The sequence below is a fragment of the Bubalus kerabau genome, chromosome 9 (assembly GCF_029407905.1).
Source record: "Bubalus kerabau isolate K-KA32 ecotype Philippines breed swamp buffalo chromosome 9, PCC_UOA_SB_1v2, whole genome shotgun sequence".
NCBI lineage: Eukaryota > Metazoa > Chordata > Mammalia > Artiodactyla > Bovidae > Bubalus > Bubalus kerabau.
The window spans coordinates 100,342,227-100,366,190 of NC_073632.1; the positions used below are offsets into that span (position 1 = coordinate 100,342,227).

General features: G+C 39.4%; 2 long non-coding RNA genes across 2 annotated transcripts in view; both read left to right on the forward strand.

Moving 5' to 3' along the window:
• Window positions 1-23,964, forward strand: part of LOC129620184 (uncharacterized) — a 231,571-nt gene that overhangs the window by 182,349 nt on the left and 25,258 nt on the right. The gene's annotated exons all lie outside the window — the stretch shown is intronic.
• Window positions 9,739-17,110, forward strand: LOC129620186 (uncharacterized). The gene is made up of 3 exons (XR_008698424.1): window positions 9,739-9,902; window positions 10,247-10,310; window positions 16,448-17,110. It is a non-coding gene; the product is annotated as an uncharacterized LOC129620186 (long non-coding RNA).

Sequence of the window (23,964 nt, forward strand, 5' to 3'; positions counted from 1 at the left end):
TATTAGTGTATAGGAATGCAAGGGATTCCTGTGTGTTGATTTTATATCCTGCAACTTTACTATAGTCGTTGATTAGCTCTAGTAATTTTCTGGTGGAGTCTTTAGGGTTTTCTATGTAGAGGATCATGTCATCTGCAAACAGTGAGAGTTTTACTTCTTCTTTTCCAATTTGGATTCCTTTTATTTGTTTCTCTGCTCTGATTGCTGTGGCCAAAACTTCCAAAACTATGTTGAATAGTAATGGTGAAAGTGGGCACCTTTGTCTTGTTCCTGACTTTAAGGGAAATGCTTTCAATTTTTCACCATTGAGGATAATGTTTGCTGTGGGTTTGTCATATATAGCTTTTATTATGTTGAGGTATGTTCCTTCTGTTCCTGCTTTCTGGAGAGTTTTTGTCATAAATGGATGTTGAATTTTGTCAAAGCCTTTCTCTGCATCTATTGAGATAATCATATGTCTTTTATTTTTCAATTTGTTAATGTGGTGTATTACATTGATTGATCTGTGGATATTGAAGAATCCTTGCATCCCTGGATAAAGCCCACTTGGTCGTGGTGTATGATCTTTTTAATGTGTTGTTGGATTCTGATTGCTAGAATTTTGTTAAGGATTTTTGCATCTATGTTCATCAGTGATATTGGCCTGTAGTTTTGTTTTTTTGTGGCATCTTTGTCAGGTTTTGGTATTAGGGTGATGGTGGCCTCATAGAATGAGTTTGGAAGTTTACCTTCCTCTGCAATTTTCTGGAAGAGTTTGAGCAGGCTAGGTGTTAGCTCTTCTCTAAATTTTTGTTAGAATTCAGCTGTGAAGCCATCTGGACCTGGGGTTTTGTTGGCCGGAAGATTTCTGATTACAGTTTCAATTTCCATGCTTGTGATGGGTCTGTTAAGATTTTCTATTTCTTCCTGGTCGAGTTTTGGAAAGTTGTACTTTTCTAAGAATTTGTCCATTTCTTCCTCGTTGTCCATTTTATTGGCATATAATTGCTGATAGTAGTCTCTTACGATCCTTTGTATTTGTGTGTTGTCTGTTGTGATCTCTCCATTTTCATTTCTAATTTTATTGATTTGATTTTTCTCCCTTTGTTTCTTGATGAGTCTGGCTAATGGTTTGTCAATTTTATTTATCCTTTCAAAGAACCAGCTTTTGGCTTTGTTGATTTTTGCTATGGTCTCCTTTGTTTCTTTTGCATTTATTTCTGCCCTAATTTTTAAGATTTCTTTCCTTCTACTAATCCTGGGGTTCTTCATTTCTTCCTTTTCTAGTTGCTTTAGGTGTAGAGCTAGGTTATTAATTTGACTTTTTTCTTGTTTCTTGAGGTATGCCTGCATTGCTATGAACTTTCCCCTTAGCACTGTTTTATAGTGTCCCATAGGTTTGGGGTTGTTGTGTTTTCATTTTCATTCATTTCTATGCATATTTTGAGTTATTTTCTGATTTCCTCTGTGATTTGTTGGTTATTTAGCAGCATGTTGTTCAGCCTCCATATGTTGGAATTTTTAATAGTTTTTCTCCTGTAATTGAGATCTAATCTTACTGCATTGTGGTCAGAAAAGATGCTTGGAATGATTTCAATTTTTTTGAATTTACCAAGACTAGATTTATGGCCCAGAATGTGATCTATCCTGGAGAAGGTTCCGTGTGTGCTTGAGAAAAAGGTGAAATTCATTGTTTTGGGGTGAAATGTCTTATAGATATCAATTAGGTCTAACTAGTCTATTGTATCATTTAAAGTTTGTGTTTCTTTGTTAATTTTCTGTTTAGTTGATCTATCCATAGGTGTGAGTGGGGTATTAAAGTCTCCTACTATTATTGTGTTATTGTTAATTTCCCCTTTCATACTTGTTAGCATTTGTCTTACATATTGCGGTGTGCCTATGTTGGGTGCATATATATTTATAATTGTTATATCTTCTTTTTGGATTGATCTTTTGATCATTATGTAGTGCCCTTCTTTGTCTCTTTTCACAGTCTTTGTTTTAAAGTCTATTTTATCTGATATGAGTATTGCTATTCCTGCTTTCTTTTGACCTCTATTTGCATGGAAAATCTTTTTCCAGCCCTTCACTTTCAGTCTGTATGTGTCCCCTGTTTTGAGGTGGGTCTCTTGTAGACAACATATATAGGGGTCTTGTTTTTGTATCCATTCAGCCAGTCTTTGTCTTTTGGTTGGGGCATTCAACCCATTTATGTTTAAGGTAATTATTGATAAGTATGATCCCATTGCCATTTACTTTATTGTTTTGGGTTCGAGTTTATACACCATTTTTGTGTCTCCTGTCTAGAGACTATCCTTTAGCATTTGTTGGAGAGCTGGTTTGGTGGTGCTGAATTCTCTCAGCTTTTGCTTGTCTGTAAAGCTTTTGATTTCTCCTTCATATTTGAATAAGATCCTTGCTGGGTACAGTAATCTGGGCTGTAGATTATTTTCTTTCATCACTTTAAGTATGTTTTGCCATTCCCTCCTGGCCTGAAGAGTTTCTATTGAAATATCAGCTGTTATCCTTATGGGAATCCCCTTGTGTGTTATTTGTTGTTTTTCCCTTGCTGCTTTTAATATTTGTTCTTTGTGTTTGATCTTTGTTAATTTGATTAATATGTGTCTTGGGGTGTTTCGCCTTGGGTTTATCCTGTTTGGGACTCTCTGGGTTTCTTGTACTTAGGTGATTATTTTCTTCCCCATTTTAGGGAAGTTTTCAACTATTATCTCCTCAAGTATTTTCTCATGGTCTTTCTTTTTGTCTTCTTCTTCAGGGAGTCCTATGATTCGAATGTTGGAGCGTTTAACACTGTCCTGGAGGTCTCTGAGATTGTCCTCATTTCTTTTAATTCATTTTTCTTTTTTCCTCTCTGATTCATTTATTTCTACCATTCTGTCTTCTACTTCTCTAATCCTATCTTCTGCCTCTGTTATTCTACTATTTGTTGCCTCCAGAGTGTTTTTGATCTCATTTATTGCATTATTCATTATATATTGACTCTTTTTTATTTCTTCCAGGTCCTTATTAAACCTTTCTTGCATTTTCTCAATCCTTGTCTCCAGGCTATTTATCTGTGATTCCATTTTTATTTCAAGATTTTGGATCATTTTCACTATCATTATTTGGAATTCTTTATCAGGTAGATTCCCTATCTCTTCCTCTTTTGTTTGGTTTTGTGGGCATTTATCCTGTTCCTTTATCTGCTGGGTATTCCTCTGTCTCTTCATCTTGTTTATATTGCTGAGTTTGGGGTGGCCTTTCTGTATTCTGGCAGTTTGTGGAGTTCTCTTTATTATGGAGTTTCCTCACTGTGGGTGGGGTTGTATTGGTGGCTTGTCAAGGTTTCTTGGTTAGGGAAGCTTGTTTCGGTGTTCTGGTGCGTGGAGCTGGATTTCTTCTCTCTGGAGTGCAATGAAGTGTCTAGTAACAAGTTATGAGATGTCAATGGTTTTGGAGTAACTTTGGGCAGCCTGTATGTTGAAGCTCAGGGCTGTGTTCCTGTGTTGCTGGAGAATTTGTGTGGTATGTCTTGCTCTGGAACTTGTTGGCCCTTGTGTGGTGCTTGGTTTCAGTGTAGGTATGGAGGCGTTTGATGAGCTCCTATTGATTAATGTTCTCTGGAGTCAGGAGTTCTCTGATGTTCTCAGGATTTGGACTTAAGTCTCCTGCTTCTGGTTTTCAGTCTTATTTTTACAATAGTCTCAAGACTTCTCCTTATATATAGCACCATTGATAAAACATCTAGGTTAAAGATGAAAAGTTTCTCCACAGTGAGGGACACCCAGAGAGGTTCACAGAGTTATATGGAGAAGAGAAGAGGAAGGAGGGAGTTAGAGGTGACCCAAATGAGATGAGGTGGAATCAAAAGAGGAGAGAGCAAGCTATCTAGTAATCACTTCCTTATGTGAGCTCCATAGTCTGGACCGCTCAGAGATGTTCATGGAGTTATACAGAGAAGAGAAGAGGGAGGAAGGAGACAGAGGTGGCCAGGAGGATAAAAGGGGGGAATGAAAAGGAGAGAGACAGATCCAGCCAGTAATCAGTTCCCTAAGTGTTCTCCACTGTCTGGAACACACAGAGATTCAGAGAGTTGGGTAGAGAAGAGAAGGGGGAGGGAGGAAACAGAGGCGACCTGGTGGAGAAAAAGAAGAGTCCAAAGGGGGAGAGAGCAATCAAGTCAGTAATCTCACTCCCAAGTAAAAATAGGTACTGAAGATTGTGTTCTTAAATGTACAAAATTGATAACAAATACCAAAAAGGAAATATTAAAATTCTGGAGTATAGGTTGGATTTTCAAAAATACAATATTAAAGAAAAGAAGAAGAAAAAAGTCACAAAAATTACTTTAAAAAAGATATGAAGTTTGCTTTAAAAAATAGTCTTTTTTTTTTTGAAAAGTAATAGTAGGTTACAAAAATGAAAATTAAATGAGTAATAGAGGACTTAAAAATTAAAAAAAGTTAAAAAAAGAAAAAGAAAAAAGAAAAAAAGAACAGAATGATCATAAAAATAGTAAAAATATATCTAGGACTTTCTCTGGTATTGTTGTGGGCAGTGTGGGGTCAGTTCATTTTTGGATAGTTCCTTGGTCCGGCTTATATTTCTCAAGATCTATAGGCCCCTTCCTATGTAGTCAGTACTAACTACAGGGTTTTAATCTATTGCACCTGTCACTTCCAAGGTGGTTCCCTCGGTTTTAGCGTCTTCTGTTTGCTGATCTCTTCAGTGTCTGATTTCCACCCTGGCACAAGGTGGGTGGTGGTGGACACTTTTTTTTTTTTTTTTTTTTAGGCTCACTTGTTCAGTCCCGCTGTGGGGAGGGAGGGATGCTGCAAACAAACGCCCACACTGGGCCTGCCCCCGCTCACTGCACGTGTACCCTCCCTGCCCACATAGCTCAGGCTCTAGGTTCCTCCACCATAACCGTTGGAGGCTGGCCTCAGGCTGCATGCACCTCCCAGGTCTAAGCCTCTCAGGTTCAGGCACTTGGGTAGTCCTCAGAGGTGCAGACTCCGTTGGGCCTGTCTTTTGTGCCCTTCCCAGCCCCAAGCAGCTCGGGTGATGAGGTGTTTGGCAATCATGGTCACTGTGACTTATCGCCTCTCCCGTCCCTGCTGCTTGGTTTTCTGGGTGTACAACCGGCTCACCTTCTCAGGCAGATGATGACTGTCCAGAACCCCAAGAAGTCTTAGTTAGCAAAGAAGCCTGCTTGCAGTTAGGTAGATAATGTCTCTCTGGGGCTGTGATTGCCCACTTCCAGCTCTGGCTGCCTGTCACCAGAGGGGGATGGTCTGCAGCCGGCTAGTTCTGTTCAGCCCTTTGTTCTGTGCACGGGCCTGGCGGCGTCTTAGGGCTTTTTGCGTGGTAGCTATCCCACAGTCTGGTTTGCTAGCCTAAATTAGTTCACTCTGATTATCCTCGGGGCATTCAGGCCTGATCCTTACTCTAAGCAATGCAGCCCGCACCTCCCTGCCCAGCCCCTGCTTGCTAGTGGCGGGTGCAGGCGTCTGCGCTACTTCTCTGCTGGGGGAGTAACTGTTGGGCTCGTAATCTGTGGGTTTTAATTGTTTACTTATTTTTCCTCCCTATTATGTTGCCCTCTGTGCTTCCAAGGCTTGTCATAGACTCAGCAGTGAGAGTGTTTCCTGGTGTTTGGAAACTTCCCTCTTTTTAAGACTCCCTTCCCGGGATGGAGCTCCGTCCCTCCCTCTTTGTCTCTTTTTTTGTCTTTTATATTTTTCCTACCTCCTTTCGAAGACAATGGGCTGCTTTTCTGGGTGCCTGATGTCCTCTGCCGACATTCAGAAGTTGTTTTGTGGAATATACTCAGCGTTTAAATGTTCTTTTGATGAATTTGTGGGGGAGAAAGTGGTCTCCCCGTCCTATTCCTCTGCCATCTTAGGAGCACCTCTCCTATCTTATCTTTAAACAGCAGAAAAAAAAAATTTTAATCTATTTCATTTTATTCTTGGCACATCAGTGCATATCTATATCTATTACCACATTAAAATAGCCTAAGTGAACCACTGACAGTTGTGAAATGCTCTGTCTAGAATACTTTGTTAAACTAAAGGATGGAAGATCTCATGGAACAAATGCCATGTGTACTTAATGTGTACAAAGGAAAGCACATCTGAAAAGCAGATCTCCTCTTTGGAAAGAGATTTAAATGTCGTAGCAAAGGACCTATGGACCATTAATTAGAGTGATCCTTTTCACGTGAGGAATGAGGATGAGTTTTTATAAAGCAGCATGATTGGATGCAGTTGCATTATATGTTTATAACATTAGGATTTCTCATTGATTGGAAAAGAGCCCAGAGATGTTGGAGGGTAAGAAATGGGCCCCTCGAATCCATTAGCCTTACTTTCTTTGATGATTTTCAGTCACTACTTCCAAAGATTCTGAGGCACGTGTGTTTCTTTGTACTTACAAGTCTCAGAAATAGAATTAATTTTTTCATACTGTGGTATGGATTTTTAAAATGCCACGTTTCATGTAATTAAACAATGGAACCAAACCACGCTTCTTAATCAGAAATGTTGTGGGGGGCAAAGTTTGGAAAGCCAATAATTTATAATAAATAATGGTGAGTTTTAATAGAAAACTTACTGAAAGATGCAACAGGTCCACCAATCTATGAACCTCTGGAGGGTAGCAAGACAGTAAACTTGACATTGCGTGGTATTTGACATACAGTGAATCATTATTTACATTTTATCCAAAAACATTTACCTGAGAAAAGGTCATGACGTTAAATTTGGAGACATTTACAGCAATTGCCAAATGTTTACTATCTACATGAATGTCATGCTTCTCAGTCAAAAGCAGGTTGATGTGCTAAATGTCAATTATTTCAACTTGTTTGATGGTAGCACAGATTGCCAAGCAACATAAAAGGGGGTCTAATAAATATTATATACACTGCTAACCATTCATCTTGCCTAGCAGGGGCTGGCGTTTTGCATATAGAGGATTTATGACCAGCAACAGCTCAGGACATTAAAACTCAATTATTGCAGCCCTGGATGGTGGCACCGTCATTAGCTTTTGGAAGCTGTACCTTGTCTCTTCTGTTTCTGCTGTCACTTTTGCGAAGGGATCTGGGAGAATGGAATTATTTCAGGAAATAACCCTTTGATGTTTTCTTTGTGTTTTCCTGTCCTTTTCAGAATTAGCAGCAAAGGAAGATTACCTAGAGTTATGTTGGTGGGAAATGAAGCTATTCCATTTTTCTCACTGATTACAAGAAACAGTGGTATTCTGCAGTGACTCTAAGAACTTTAAGACAAGAGCACAGACATATTAAAAGGAATGAAGGGCATCAGTGGAATACAATATTGTGGCAGAGCCCAGCAAAGAATGAAACGTAAAACAGTTTACAGGATGGTTTAACAGTACTAAAACTTTATGTGAGCAAGTGATGAGCATGTTCATTTTCTTCTAACAGTAATACACACACACACACACATATATATATATATATATATATATATATATATATATATATATATAAAATGGAGGATTTAGTGATTCAAGCACAAAAATGCCTTGGCTCTAGTGCCTGAGGTTAAGATTCTAAAACACTGGTCTTGGGCCTGAAATGAACATGTGTATGTGCCATTTATATATCTATTTTGTATTTCTTTTTCACTGGAATCTGAGTTTATGAATAAACTTGAGTTACTAGCTTAAGCTTGATGCCATCTGATAAGCACCAAATGCCACGGGACTCAAACACAGAACTAGGTGCTGGTGTAAGATGTTATTATAGGCAGGTAGGAAGATGATAAAATCATGCAAGCTGGGTTGTATGTAAGTACCACAAAAAAGTAATAAAGCCAATTCCCTGAATGTTTATAAGGAAGTGTTAGGAGCAGTATAAAAGAACCCTTAACAGAAGCATTAGTGTTTGAAGGGCAGGAGAATATATTCCTTTGGAAACAAGTAGCAAAGGGCAATGGCACCCCACTCCAGTACTCTTGCCTGGAAAATCCCATGGACGGAGGAGCCTGGTAGGTTGCAGTCCATGGGGTCGCTAAGAGTCAGACACGACTGAGCGACTTCACTTTCACTTTTCACTTTCATGCATTGGAGAAGGAAATGGCAACCCGCTCCAGTGTTCTTGCCTGGAGAATCCCAGGGACGGTGGAGCCTGATGGACTGCCGTCTATGGGGTTGCACAGAGTCGGACACGACTGAAGCGACTTAGCAGCAGCAAAGGGCATTTCAGGCAGAAAGGATATCAAGGGCTGGTGTGAAAGTGTCTGTGTATCTGAAAGTTAAAGTGTTAGTCACTCAGTCATCTCTGACTCTTCATGATCCCATGGACTTTGTATCAGGCTCCTCTGTCCATGGAATTCTCCAGGTAAGATTACTGGAATGGGTTGCTGTTCCCTTCTCCAGGGGAATCTTCTCAACCCAGGGATTGAACCCAGGTCTCCTGCATTGTAGGCAGATTCTTTACCTCCTGAGCCACCATGAAAGGTAGGTCCAATGATGAATTCTGCCTAAGTCAGAAGATTTGTGAAGGGAATGTGGGAGATCAGGCCAGAAAAGCAGGAGAAGCCTGACTCATGAAGAATCTATAAGACCTGGTTAGAATTTGACTTTTATTCTGGAAGCAAATGGAACTTCTGGGTTTCTTTGAGGTGAGAGCTGACCTGGCAAAAATTAATATAGAAGGGTCAGGAGAATCCAAATGCCTTCATGGGAGGAACAAAAAATGGTGAGGAGAGGGTTTTGAATTGGGAAGGACAGGGAGACATTCTGGTGTATTTAAGTGCCATGCTGGCAAAGGTAACCACAGGATGCTTCCTTCCTGGGAGACCTTTAACTTCTCATCAGTCAGAGTCCTGCTGAACTAATGGGTATCTCCATCCACAGAATGAAGAGATTTCTAGGAATGAGGGTAGAGATACAGTCAAGACTTTCTTCCCTTGAATATATGAGTAATCAGGGGAGAATGCTCACGGTAAGCTTCTTACTTTCCAGGTGTAAATGCAATTCAGCTGAGCTGATTTACAGCTTATGCCAGAAATGTTGAGTCATCTCCCCAAACAAATAACATAAGCAGTTCTTTCAAAGTTGAAATGGAGGTTTATTCCAGAACCTGAAGCACATTACTATTACTCTCCAGCACTGAGCCCTAGGCTAGACAAATGGTTTACATTTAAAAGGATCAAAATTCCTTCCGAAAGCTCAGGATCTCACTCCTTTCAAACTACCGGGTCATCTGATATTTCCAACATCCTGTACTTATTTGTGGTAAATATTAGTGGTCTCGGGCTTCCAGGTGGCTCAGGAGGTAAAGAATCTGCCTGCCAATGCAAGAGACACAGGAGACATGGGTTCAATCCCTGGTTTAGGAAGATCCCCTGGAGAAGGAAGTGGCAACTCACTTCAGTATTCTTGCCTAGAAAATCCCATGGACAGAGGAACCTGGCGGGCTATATAGTCCATGGGGTCTCAAAGAATTGGACACTACTGAATGACTGAGCATTCATGACTTGGTGGTCTCTTTTAAAATGATGTTATCAGAAAAGGCTAAATCATTCTGTCACATTGACTTGTTAGTTCATATTCACATATTAGATTTTTAACCACCTAGTAAGGACTTAAGGTGGAGAAGGCAATGGCACCCCACTCCAGTACTCTTGCCTGGAAAATCCTACGGATGGAAGAGCCTGGTAGGCTGCAGTCCATGGGGTCGCTGAGGGTTGGACACGACTGAGCAACTTCACTTTCACTTTTCACTTCCATGCATTGGAGAAGGAAATGGCAACCCACTCCAGTGTTCTTGCCTGGAGAATCCCAGGGACGGGGGAGCCTGGTGGGCTGCCGTCTCTGGGGTTGCACAGAGTCGGACACGACTGAAGCGACTTAGCAGCAGCAGCAGCAAGGACTTAAGGAGAATATAGGTAAATGATGGGGAAAATGTAAAGGAAGGGCTCTTCAGGGAGAACATGCAGGATACACTGACCAAAACAAGGCACATGGAAGATGGAAACTCAGGAAGAAACACTTGGATGCTTTCTTTGTGTTTTTTCCCGTGATAAGTAAATAGGTAAGCAAATTGCTTACTTCATAGTTAAATTTAATGTATGTCCTCTTACCTGACTTTAGCTAGAGTCTTGGGGATATTCAATGAGCTTGAAACTTGTTTTCAGTACTTGATTGGCTGCATGTGTGAAGAGTAGATTTCTGTTTATTGCCAAAAGCATAGACAATAGTTGGAAGCTATAATTTTTTTTCTCCCCACCAGAACAGCAACAACAAAAGAACAAAAAATACATCTCATCTGGGCAAAGAAAAAGTTACTTCACAAGGTACTAAATTACATGAGGGCTGAGTAGCCATTGGGGGTATTCTTATTGGTCTTCTGGGAGAATGAGATTTAGATATTAATTAGGTGGCCAGACTAAGGATGATCTTTAAAATTCCTTCTAACTTTGCGATCTTCTGCCAGGAAAGTGCTGGGGACGATAAAGAGATCATATTAAGCATTTAATCCTGAAAAAGGTGGCTAAAATAACTCACTATGCTTTATATGTCTTAGCTAAGTGATAAATTGGAGAAATGCAATAACTCTTGACTGCCATCTGAAGGGTAAGAAGAAGGGTAGGATTATATATAGTGCCAAGAGGAAGTATAACAAGAAATAATACTGTGAAATTTACTAAAGGAAACTGGAGGATCTGAATTAGAAACATTTTTTCAAATTAGAGCTTCAAAATCTAATGTGTTTTGGCACCATCTCCCAAGGGCAGCCACAGAAGCCCCTTTGAAGAGCTGTGCACAGCCTTGGTTGGAACGATTTAAGCATCATGCCCTTTAGAAAATAAAAAGCCTTTTCTGGAGGACAGGGAGGGGGAAGGATCGTACAATTTCTTTTCAACACAAAGTATTCTGCGATGTGATGATTTCTCCTTGGGTTTATCCCCCACAGACCATTTCTTCTGTCAACAGGCTGCAGGCAGACCCAGGCTTCCTTGTGTCTGACATATGCGGGCTGCATATTAACGAACAGTGGTAGGGAACACCTGAAACGGTCTGCAAACCTGCTTGCCTGTGGTCATGGGAGCAGCTACCTCTTGGGACAGCTTTCTGCCATCCATCCTTTTGGAAAATGGTTTGGGAAGCCCAGGCGGCTCTGTCTAACAAGTCCCCCATCTTTCTCCTGAGCTAGCAGTTCAGACATTTTGCCTGTGGACCATCAGCCCAGCAGAGGTGGGAGGATGGGAAGCACACCGTTTCCCAACGTGGTTGGGGTTTGTACTGCCTAAACATTCCTGAATATTGCAGCCTATTTACCTTACTGATTTTCTTCCCTTTCTCCTAGGATTGAATTTTCTCCTAACTCCTTGGGCAAATCTACCCTCCATCCTTACCTTTCTTTTCTTAATCGAAATGCCACACTTTCTTTTCATTAAAATAAATCAGTTCAGTTCAGTTCAGTTGATCAGTCACATGTGATTCTTTGTGACCCCATGGACTGCAGTATGCCAGGCTTCCCTGTCCATCACCATCTCCCAGAGCTTGCTCAAACTCATGTTCATTGAGTCAGTGACACCATCCAGCCATTTTGTCCTCTGTCATCCTCTTCTCCTCCCACCTTCAATCTTTCCCAGCATCAGGGTCTTTTCAAATGAGTCAGTTCTTCACATCTTCAGCTTCAGCATCAGTCCTTCCAAAGAATATTCAGGACTGATTACCCTTAGGATGGACTGATTGGATCTTCTTGCTGTCCAAGGGACTCTCAAGAGTCTCCTCCAACACCACAGTTCAAAAGCATTAATTCTTCAGTGTTCAGCTTTCTTTATAGTCCAACTCTAACATCTATACATGACTACTGGAAAAACCATAGTTTGACTAGATGGACCTTTGTTGGCAAAGTAATGTCTCTGCTTTTTAATATGCTGTCTATGTTGGTCACAACTTTTCTTCCGAGGAGCAAGCATCTTTTAATTTCATGGCTGCAGTCACCATCTGCAGTGATTTTGGAGCCCCCCAAAAATAAAGTCTCTCACTGTTTTCACTGTTTCCCCATCTATTTGCCATGAAGTGATGGGATTGGATGCCATGATCTTCGTTTTCTGAATGTTGAGCTTTAAGCCAACTTTTTCATTCTCCTCTTTCACTTTCATCAAGAGGCTCTTTAGTTCTTCGCTTTCTGCCATCAGGGTGGTGTCATCTGCATATCTGAGGTTATTGATATTTCTCTTGGCAATCTTGATTCTAGCTTGTGCATCATCCAGCCCAGCATTTCTCATGATGTATTCTGCATACAAGTTAAATAAGCAGGGTGACAGTATACAGCTTTGACGTACTCCTTTCCCAGTTTGGAACTAGTTTGTTATTCCATGTCCAGTTCTAACTGTTGCTTCTTGACGTGCATACAGATTTCTCAGGAGGCAGTCAGGTGGTCTGGTATTCCCATCTCTTTCAGAATTTTCCACAGTTTGTTGTGATCAAAGGTTTTGGGATAGTCAATAAAGCAGAAGTAGATGTTTTTCTGGAACTTTCTTGCTTTTTCGATGATCCAACGGATGTTGACAATTTGATCTCCGGTTCCTCTGCCTTTTCTAAAACCAGCTTGAACATCTGGAAGTTCACGGTTCATGTACTGTTGAAGCCTGGCTTGGAGAATTTGGGGCATTACTTTGTTAGCATGTGAGATGAGTGCAATTGTGCGGTAGGTAGTCTGAGCATTCTCTGGCATTGCCTTTCTTTGGGATTGGAATGAAAACTGACCTTTTCCAGTCCTGTGGCCACTGCTGAGTTTTCAAAATTTTCTGGCATATTGAGTGCAGCACTTTCACAGCATCATCTTTTAGGATTTGAAATAGCTTAACTGGATTCCATCACCAATGCTAGCTATGTTCGTAGTGATGCTCCCTAAGGCCCACTTGACTTCACATTCCAGGATGTCTGTTTTTAGGTGAGTGATCACAGCATCATGGTTATCTGGGTCATAAAGATCTTTTTTGTACAGTTCTTCTGTGTATTCTTGCCACCTCTTCTTAATATTGTCTGCTTCTGTTAGGTCCATACCATTTCTGTCCTTTATCGAGCCCATCTTTGCATGAAATGTTCCCTTGGTATCTTTAATTTTCTTGAAGAGATCTCTAGTCTTTCCCATTCTATTTTTTTCCTCTTTTCTTTGCATTGATCACTGAGGAAGGCTTTCTTATCTCTCCTTGCTATTTGGAGCGCTGCATTCAAATGGATGTTTCTTTCCTTTTCTCCTTTGCCTTTCATTTCTCTTCTTTTCTTAGCTATTTATAAGGCCTCCTCAGACAGCCATTTTGACTCTTTGCATTTCTTTATCTTGGGGGTGGTCTCGCCTCCTGTACAATGCTCCGAACCTCTGCCCATAGTTCTTCAGGCACTCTGCCTATCAGATCTAATCCTTTGAATCTATTGTCACTTCCACTGTATAGTCGGAAAGGATTTGATTTAGGTCATACCTGAATGGTCAGTACTATGTGTAAAACAGATAGCTAGTGCAAATTTGATGTATAACTCAGAGAGCTCAGCCTGGTGCTCTGTGACAATCTAGAGGGTTGGGATGGGCTTTGGGGGGGTTGGAAGGGAAATTCAAGAGGGAGGGGATATATATATATTTATTTATATATATTATATATAAATATATATATTTATATATAGAATACTACGAACATAGCTAGCATTATATATAGAATAAATATAGAATATATTTATATATAGAATATATATAGAATAAATATATATATTTATATATAGAATATTCTGTATTATATATAGAATATACCCAGAATATTGTAAAGCAATTATTCTCCGATTAAAAATTTAAAATAATAATAATAAGGATGAACTTCCATAAGATATTTAAACAGTAGAGAAGAGTATTTTCACTTATGTTGGGGGTGATAGGGAAATCTTAGGGTTTCCCTGATGGCTCAGTGGGTAAAGAATCCGCCTGCAATGCAGGAGACACAGGAGATGCAGGCTCAATCCCTAAGTTGGGAAGATCCCTAGGAGAAGAAAATGGCAACCCACTCCAGTATTCTTGCCTGGAGAATCTCATGGTCAGAGGAGCCTGGTGGGTTACAATCCACAGGATTGCAAAGAGTCGGATTTCACAAGACTGAGCAACAGAAGCAGAGGAACTCATAACAAGTTACATGCTAGGTATAAGTAATTCTTATGGATCTATTAAAATGTTTTTGTTTCCTAAAAATAAATAAATAAATAAAATGACTAGGTACTAACTTGGAATATTTGAGTAATATCAGGAACAAATAACCCTAAGTCTTTGTTAGAGCTGTAGGATTTTTCTGGCTGTATAACCTAGTTGTAAAATCTTTAGCAAAATCACTGAAACACTTTAAATCTCAGTTTCTTCATTTGCACACTGAAGATGATCTATTTTTCTCAGAGACTACCCTGGGGATCAAAAGTGATAACATATGTATATGTATATCTTGGTGACAACGGTCTATGTTAATATTCCTGTTAACTAACAGTAAAATGGGCTTCCCTAGTAGCTCAAATGGTAAAGAATCTGACTGCAGTGCAGGAGACCTGGGTTTGATCCCTGGGTCAGAAAGATCCCCTGGAGAAGGGAATGACAACCCACTCTATTATTCTTGCCTGGAAAATTCCATGGAGAGACCACAGAGTCACAAAAACACAACTGAGCAACTAAAACACAACGACAACAACAACAAAAAACAGTAAAATAGACAAATCTTTCTTCCATCCATTGTGTATACAAAGAGCTCTTCTAGTATAGCTATGTGTTCTAACAAGATTTAAGTTCTGAAAGAGGGAAAGAATATTTATTACACATGCTTTAAACCTATAAAAATCTTCAGATGGCTATGAGCATGCTTTATGGCTGGAGAAATAAGAAAGAAGTTGGGAGATTTGTTCTGTTCTTTGGCAGACTAGAATGAGAAGAAATCCAGATTCTACACAGCTGGTGGTGGCCATGGAAAGGGAAAAGGACAGCACAGGTCCATAGGCAGGTGAACAAGAGGAAAAGGAAACATATAGGGGCTGCTTTTACACTTAAGAGTCTCTGGGTTTTCTCTGAGAGAAGTTATCATGGGCTAGTTGTATTCAAATTCATATGTTGACACCTTAACCCCTAGTACCTCAGACTGTGACAATTTGGAGACACAGTCTTTAAATGTTAAAATTAAACTGAGGTCATTAGTGTAGACTCTAATCTAATATGGTTCAGTGTAAAGAATCCGCCTGCCAATGCCAAAGAAATAGGAGATGTGGATTCACTCCCTGTGTCAGGAAGATCCCCAGGAGAAGGAAATGTCAACCCACTCCAGTATTCCTGGAAAATTCCATGGACAGAGGAGCCTGGCAGGCTATAGTCCATGGGGTCATAGAGTCAGATGTGACTGAGGGACTGAGCACAGTCTAATATGACAGGTATTTTTATAAGAGGGAACTTGGACACAGACTCATAGAGAAAATCATGTAAAGACATGGGGAGAAGACAGTTATCTACAAGTTAAGGAGAGAGGTCTTGGAAGAAATCAACTCTGTTGACACCCTTGGTGTTGGACATCTAATCTCCTGCACTGTGAGAAAATAAATTTTTATTGTTTAAGTCTCCCAGTCTGTGGCAACAGCCCTAGCAAAGTAATCCAGAAGTCTCGGAATGTTGTAGCTCCCCATTCCCTGGCTGCACGAACTCCTTTCCACTCTCAAGAGTCAGTCATCACCGAAGGTATGGAATCAGCAGTCTGTCTTCTTCTTGGTCAGCTGAATGCCTGATGGAAGTGTGCTTCTCATACTTTAGGTTGTAACAATGGAAAAGATTTCTCTTTGAACTAGCACCCTCTGCCCGTGTTGTTTAGTCCTACAAGTCTATAAGGACAGCACTGTGCTCTAGGTACATTATGATAGACCAGGAGTTGACTATGTACAGCTTTCTGCTCCAGTCTGGTCTGATGCCTGTTTTTATAAACAAAGTTTTGTTGGAACACAGGCACACTAATTTGTTTATGTACTGTCTGTGACTGCTTTTGCTACAGTGGTGGGACTGTTATAATAGTTGTAACAGAGGACAGATAGCCTGCAAAGTCTGACATATTTGATAGTTGATCTTTTAACAAAAAGAAATGTTGACCACTGCTGTTGACTGAAGAGGCTTCTTGTGCCTAAGTCCCTGGCCATTATGGATGTCTAGGTTTTTGGAGGTAGGAAAAAAGTGTATAAGCCACAGAATTTGCTATACAGCCAAAGAGCATTTGTAAATCAGGGACTGCATATTTTGCCTTCAGCAACCACTCCTTGGGTGACTTTCTCCAGTATCTTTTGGCATGTTGTCTTCATTTCCATGTTCATGATCATTTGCTCATTCAGCTCAAACAATATGTAATAAATTAATTTTCAGTAAAAGTTATTTATTCAACACTTATAAATTAACTTCTTATGGAGTATCTTATACTTTAACCAGGTACTATGTATAGATGTGAGAGTTGGACTGTGAAGAAAGCTGAGCACCGAAGAACTGATGCTTTTGAACTGTGGTGTTGAAGAAGACTCTTGAAAGTCCCTTGGACTGCAAGGAGATCCAACAAGTCCATTCTGAAGGAGATCAGCCCTGGTATTTCTTTGGAAGGAATGATGCTAAAGCTGAAACTCCAGTACTTTGGCCACCTCATGCGAAGAGTTGACTCATTGGAAGAGACTCTGATGCTGCAAGGGATTGGGGACAGGAGGAGAAGGGGAAGACAGAGGATGAGATGGCTGGATGGCATCACTGACTCGATGGACGTGAGCCTGAGTGAACTCCGGGAGTTGGTGATGGACAGGGAGGCCTGGCGTGCTGCGATTCATGGGGTCGCAAAGAATCGGACACGACTGAGCAACTGAACTGAACCGAACTGAACTGTGGGAGATTCAGAGTCAACAGAAAACAGAATTCACAGCTTTGAAGAACATTTGTACATGATTCAAACTGCTTGGTCAGTAGGCACAATAATAGTTAACCTATGAAACTGATTGTAAAAACAAATTAATGAAAGGAATGCAAAACATATGATTGCAAACCACGAAACAGAGGCTTGATATTGTTAAAATGGCAATACTTCCCCAATGGATTTACTGATTGAACACAATTTTGTATCAAAATTCTAGCTGCTTTTTTGTGTTTGTAAAAACTGATAAGGTGATTCTAAAATCTGTGGGATCTCAAGGGGGCCAGAAGAGCAAAATCTATCTTGAAAAAGAAGAAGTAATAGGGCTCACATTTCCCAATTTTGAATCTTACTACAGAGCTACACTAATCACAGCACTGTGGTACTTGCAAATAAAAATAAACATAGATCAATAAGATATAATTCAGGGTTAAGAAATAAACCAATACATTTATGGTGAATTGATTTTTGACAAATTTCAAGATAATTCAACAGGGAAAGAAATAGTATTTTCAACAAACAATACCATCAAAGAAATGAAAAAAAAAACCCACAGAAAGGGAGAAAATATTTCAAAATCATGTATCTTATAAAATATTTGTATCTAGAATATATTAAGAATGGTTACAACTCAATAATAGAAAAGATAGTCCAATTGATATATGGATAAAGTATTAGAATAGACAGTTATCAAATAAGATACAATAAATGGCTAAATATCACAGGAAATGAGGATCAACATAATAGTTAATTGTGAAAATACAAATTAAAATCACAATGAGATATTATTAAGTATCAACTAGTATGGCTATAAGAAAGAAGATAATCACAAGTATGGGAGGATGTGTAGGATATTGCTGGTGGGAATGTGACACTGTTCAGCCACTTTGGGAAACAGTTTGGTGAGCCCTCAAATGTTAATCATACCATGTGATCCATTGTTCCCAGTATATATCTAAGAGAAATGAAAATATACATCCACACAGAAACCTGTGAAATGAATGATTCTAGAGGCATTATTCATAGTGACCAAAGAGTGGAAATAACCCAAATGTCCATCAACTGATAAATGGATAAATAACATGTGATATATTCATAGAGTGGAATATTATTCAGCCATAAAAAGGAATGGTAAGTTGATACATACTTCAGTGTGCATGAACCTTGAAACATTATGCTAAATGAAAAAAAAATCATAAAAGATATGATTCCATATATTTATCAAATATCCAAGATGTGTACTCAGTTGCTTCAGTTGGGTTTGACCTTTTGTGACCCCATAGACTGTAGCTCACCAAGTTCCTCTGTCCATGGGATTATACAGGCAAGAATACTGGAGTGGGTTGCCATTTCCTTCTCCAGGGGGGATCTTACTGATTCAGGGATCAAACCCATGTCTCTTGTGGCTCCTACATTTCAGGCAGAATCTTTATTTCTGAGCCACCTGGAGAGCCCAACAACTATCCCAGATAAGCAAATCTATCGATATAGAAAGCAGATCAATGGTTGCCAGTGGCTGGGGAAAGGAAGAATGCTGAAAAGACTTTTAATGGGTTTCTTTCTGGACTGATAGAAATGTTCTAAGCAAATTATGAGTCATGGCTATACAACTCTGAATACACAAAAACCATTTAAAAAACTCTTTAAATGGGTGATTTGGAGTATGTGAATTATAGCTCGATAATCTTGTTAAAATATGAGAAAGGAAGAATCAGACAGTGGTAGGTACTTAATAAATATTGATTGAAAGATTTTTCAAGAAGAAGCAGACTTCAACAGCTGGGTTATATGTGATAATAAATGTTCCCCAAAATGCTGTATCAATGAGTTGTCATAGGACCATGGGAAATTCCCCTTGCTGGAGGACTTTTTCAAATCAGGGAAGTTTTAATCCACTTGAGATGATATTGTCCTTAAAAAAGAGGCTATATTACATGATATTTAGTCATTAAGCTGTGCTTTGAGTTTTCTCTTTACAGATGTCTGGGTACAATTTAAAAATAAATGTTGACTCGATAATAAATATTTCCCCTCAATTTTTCTGATACTTCTTTACTGGGGACCATACACTGTAAAGTGAGATACCATGTATTCTTATTATCAGAATGAAATTTCTCCTGGTGGGAGTTCAGTGCTTCCTTCCACGTTCTGCTGTCCAGGACATTTTCTACAGCGGTACCAGCATCTTTCCTATTATAGTTTTGTTGTTGATATCAGAAGACAGAAAATAGACTCTTCTGTTTCTGAGGTTTATTTTTGAAAAGAGGTAATTGGTAATTTGTTATTATTAGCCAATGTACCTTAATATTAAATGAAAGGTTAGAGAGAAGCCATGTGAAGTGTTAAGATCTTGTTAATGATCCTAAAAAGCATTCTCTCCCCAGGAGCGCTGACACAGAGTTACCAAATAAATAATTGGGATCTTTGCAAACCACTCACTGTATCCCAGAGAGATCCCGCCTCTCTTTTCAGTTATTTAGTACTAATCTTGTGTTGTTAATAAAGAAAACTTTCTGTGGGTTAACTAATGGTCAGTTATATTACGATCTCCCCAAAGCATAGGCTACAACACTCCAATTCTACTGTTTAAATTGTTAAAGGATTTTATTCTCAGAGAAAAGTTAGCTTCCCTCGTTCAAAGGAATGAGAAAGATCGTTTTAGAAGGATTAGGTCATTTACTGGGCAAGATGCAAATACTAACCTATGTGCTTCACTAACCTACAGCGACCGCATATGCAAATGCCTAAAAGAGTAACTCAAAGGAAGCTTTCCAGTCTTCACTGTCAGCTTGGTAGCATTGACACTGTGGTCACAGTGGAAGAGTTAAATAAATTCAGGAGAGACATATTTATTTAAACTCTCTGAGAATGATATTGTTATTCTCTTTTGTTACTGAATAATTGAAAAGGTATCAAATAGCAAAGTTTCAATTATTCATTGAGTTATTTCATTTACTAGATAAATGTCCGTAGGCAAATAAATGACACTGGAATTAAAAACTGGCAACATCTCCATAGGTTTGCTTATCAGATCATCACTGCTAGAATCCTCAAATATAAAAGCTTCAGACAAATTGTCCATTGAAGTTATAGGGGGAGTTTAGTGTTGCATTAATTTCTATTTCTGTCATAACAAATTACCATAAATTGAGCACTTAAAAATATACCCACTTATTATCACACAGTTCTAAAGATAAACATTTCTAGATATAGATTAGCTTAGCTGAGTCTTCAGCTTAAAGGATCTTAAGGCAGAGATCAACGTGATGGCAGAGTCATACTCATTTCTGAAGGTTCTGGGGGTGAATCTACTTCTAAGCTCATTCCAGTCGTTGGCTGAATTCAGTTCCATGTGGTTATAGGACTGAGGTCTCCATTCTCTTGCTGACGGTCAGCAAAGGTCTTTGCCCCCAGCTGGTCTTTTCTCCTAGAGGCTGCCCACATTCCTGCTGTTATGCCCCTCCAACAACAAATAGTTGAGTCCCTTTCATGCTTCAAACCTCCCTGACTTTTCTACTATTGTATCTTTCCTGTCTCTAGCTGGAAAAATAATCTGCCCACTTTCATGGATTTTAGTGATTAGACTGGTTCACCCAAACAATCCAGAATAATCTCCCCATTTTCAAGTTTGTAACCTTGACTGTATCTGAAAGGTTTCTTTTGCCATGTATTACAACTTATTTTTAAAGGTTTGGAGGATTAAGACATGGATATTTATGGGATTATTATTCTGCCTATCACAGTATTGGATAATAAGACCCAGAATTTCAGCATACAAAACTTTGGGGGTTTTGGTCCTAAAAGAATAAAATGGACACAATGGTATAGGAACAACCTGTTAGATGCTAACCGTGAATGTAGACAGCAGGATCTTATTTCTCTTATTCTAGAGCATTTATTTTCCTGTAATGTTCTGCTTGAAGCTTGTCCTTATGCAAGGTACCTACCCTTCAAATCCTTTCTTACATTCTAGAATTGCAAGCATGAAGTATGTATTCTGATTATGCCAGGGCAACCAAAATAAGATGTACTAGAATTTACACATGGAACTATTTTAGCTTTTTATTTTTTTGCAGACCTATAAAATAAACTTGTCCTGACTCTTCTAGATTCTACCTTCCTATCTTCCTTTTCTGTTTGTAAACCATAACCTGTGTAGAAGTACAGCTGGACCATGAAAACAAAATCACCATGTCCTGAAATTCTGCCTCTATCATATTCATTCTGACTTTGTCATTGTGTCTTACATTGATCGTCTCTGGGAACCAATGCTATATATTTGGTTCTCTTGATAAGACTAAGCCTTCTTACTACTCCGTCTTGTGTTCTTCAATCTTCCACTGACATCTTCAAACTTTTATTGCTGTTATATGGGAAGATATCCATCAGTGTAAATGTTAAAGCTTCAAGAACTATGAAAAGTCTGAGCCTTTATCCTATTTGCAAGCTAATAAGTTACTGTCACAGTTTCGTGGATGCTTACTGAAGGCACGAGACACCTGGGTCAGAGGCAAAGGATATTATTACTCGTGGCACAGCAGGAAGCATGAACTTCGTGTTCACAATGTTTATCTTGCACCAGGAAGCCCATTCATGATGTGGAATAGCCCAGGTGGACAATCCAGTGCAGTGGGTTCATCTCATGGCTGAGAAGCTCTGAGCGTTTAAAAGAAGCTCAGGGACAAAACTTTTAAAGGAATCACTCTTTTGAAGGGAACTGCTAACAAACCTGCCCAACACTTGTCCGGAGTCCTGTTTGCTAGATGGTTGTCCTTCAAAAGATAGTTCTGGAAAAAACAGTCAGTGCCTCTGGTCATAAGACACGCAGAAATGGGAAAGACCCATGGAGAATTGTCTTCTAACAACTGATTGGTGCTTAAAAACTGTCCCTTTGCAGATAAGTGGGTATGCCTATCTAATATAAAGCAGACTAGCTTTGCCGAAGTTTAGAAAATGTTAGAGCCATTCATAATTAACTAAACTATATACATACAAATAGCTGAGAAAAGAAGAGAAGCTAAAAGGCAAAGGAGAAAAGGAAAGATATACCCATCTGAATGCAGAGTTCCAAAGAATAGCAAGGAGAGATAAGAAACTGTTCCTCAGTGATAATGCAAAGAAACAAAGGAAAACAGTAGAATGGGAAAGACTAGAGATCCCTTCAAGAAAATTGGAGATCCAAGGGAACATTTCATGCAAAGATGGGCTCAATAAAGGACAGAAATGGTATGGGCCTAACAGAAGCTGAAGAGGTGGCAAGAATACACAGAAGAACTGTACAAAAAAGATCTTTATGACCCAGATAGACATAATGGCGTGATCACTCACTTAAAAACAGACATCCTGGAATGTGAAATCAAGTGGGCCTGAGGGAGCACCACTATGAACAAAGCTAGTGGAGGTGATGGAATTCCAGTTGAGCTATTTCACATCTTAAAAGATGATGCTGTGAAAGTGCTGTGCTGAATATGCCAGCAAATTTGGAAAACTCAGCAATGGCCACAGGACTGGATAAGGGCAGTTTTCATTCCAACCCCTAAGAAAGGCAATGCCAAAGAATGTTCAAACTACTGCACAATTGCACTCATCTCACATGCTAACAAAGTAATGCTCAAAATTCTTCAAGCCAGGCTTCAACAGTACACGAACCATGAACTTCCAGATGTTCAAGTTGGATTTAGGAAAGGCAGAGAAACCAGAGATCAAATTGCCAACATCCACTGGATCATCGAAAAAGCAAGAAAGTTCCAGAAAAATATCTACTTCTGCTTTATTGACTATGCCAAAACCTTTGACTGTGTGGATCACAACAAACTGTGGAAAATTCTTTAAGATATGGGAATACTAGACCACCCGACCTGCCTCCTGAGAAAACTATATGAAGATTAAGAAGCAATAGTTAGAACCTGATGTGGAACAATAGACTGGTTCAAAATAGGAAAAGGAGTATGTCAAGGCTGCATATTGTCACCCTGCTTATTTAACTTATATGCAGAGTACATTATGTGAAATGGTGGGTGGGCTGGATGAAGCACAAGCTGGAGTTGCCGGGAGAAATATTAATAACCTCAGATATGCAATGACATCACCCTTATGGCAGAAAGTGAAGAACTAAAGAGCCTCTTGATGAAAGTGAAAGAGGAGAGTGAAAAATTTGGCTTAAAACTCAACATTCAGAAAACGAAGATCATGGCATCCAGTCCCATCACTTCATGGGAAATAGATGGGGAAACAGTGGAAACAGTGAGAGACTTTATTTTTTTGGGCTCCAAAATCACTGCAGATGGTGACTGCAGCCATGAAATTAAAGACGCTTGTTCCTTGGAAGAAAAGTTATGACCAACCTAGACAGCATATTGAAAAGCAGAGACATTACTTTGCCAACAAAGGTCTGTCTAGTCAAAGCTATGGTTTTTCCTGTGGTCATGTATGGATGTAAGAGTTGGACTATAAAGAAAGCTGAGCACTGAAGAATTGATGCTTTTGAACTCTGGTGTTGGAGAAGACTCCTGAGAGTCCCTTGGACTGCAAGGAGATCCAACCAGTCCATCCTAAAGGAAATCAGTCCTGAATATTCATTGAAAGGACTTATGCTGAAGCTGAAACTCCAATACTTTGGCCACCTGATGCGAAGAACTGACTCATTTGAAAAGACCCTGATGCTGGGAAAGATTGAGGGCAGGAGGAAAAGGGGATGACAGAGAATGAGATGGTTGGATGAAATCACTGACTCAATGGACATGAGTTTGAGTAAACTCTGGGAGTTGGTGATGGACAGGGAAGCCTGGCATGCCGCAGTCCATGGGGTCGCAAAGAGTCAGACATGACTGAGCGACTAAACTGAACTGATGCATACATTTTATAATTATTTACTTATTGAAAATTGCATGAATATACACATGTGTACAAATAAATGCTTTCCAAGAAACTGTTAAAAAACAAGAAACAAATAATTATTTATCTCTGAAATTTACCAAGAAGAACTAATAAGACAACATACAAAAGACTAAGTGAGATGCAGCTTAGAGAACTGTGCTCTCACATGTGTAAGAGT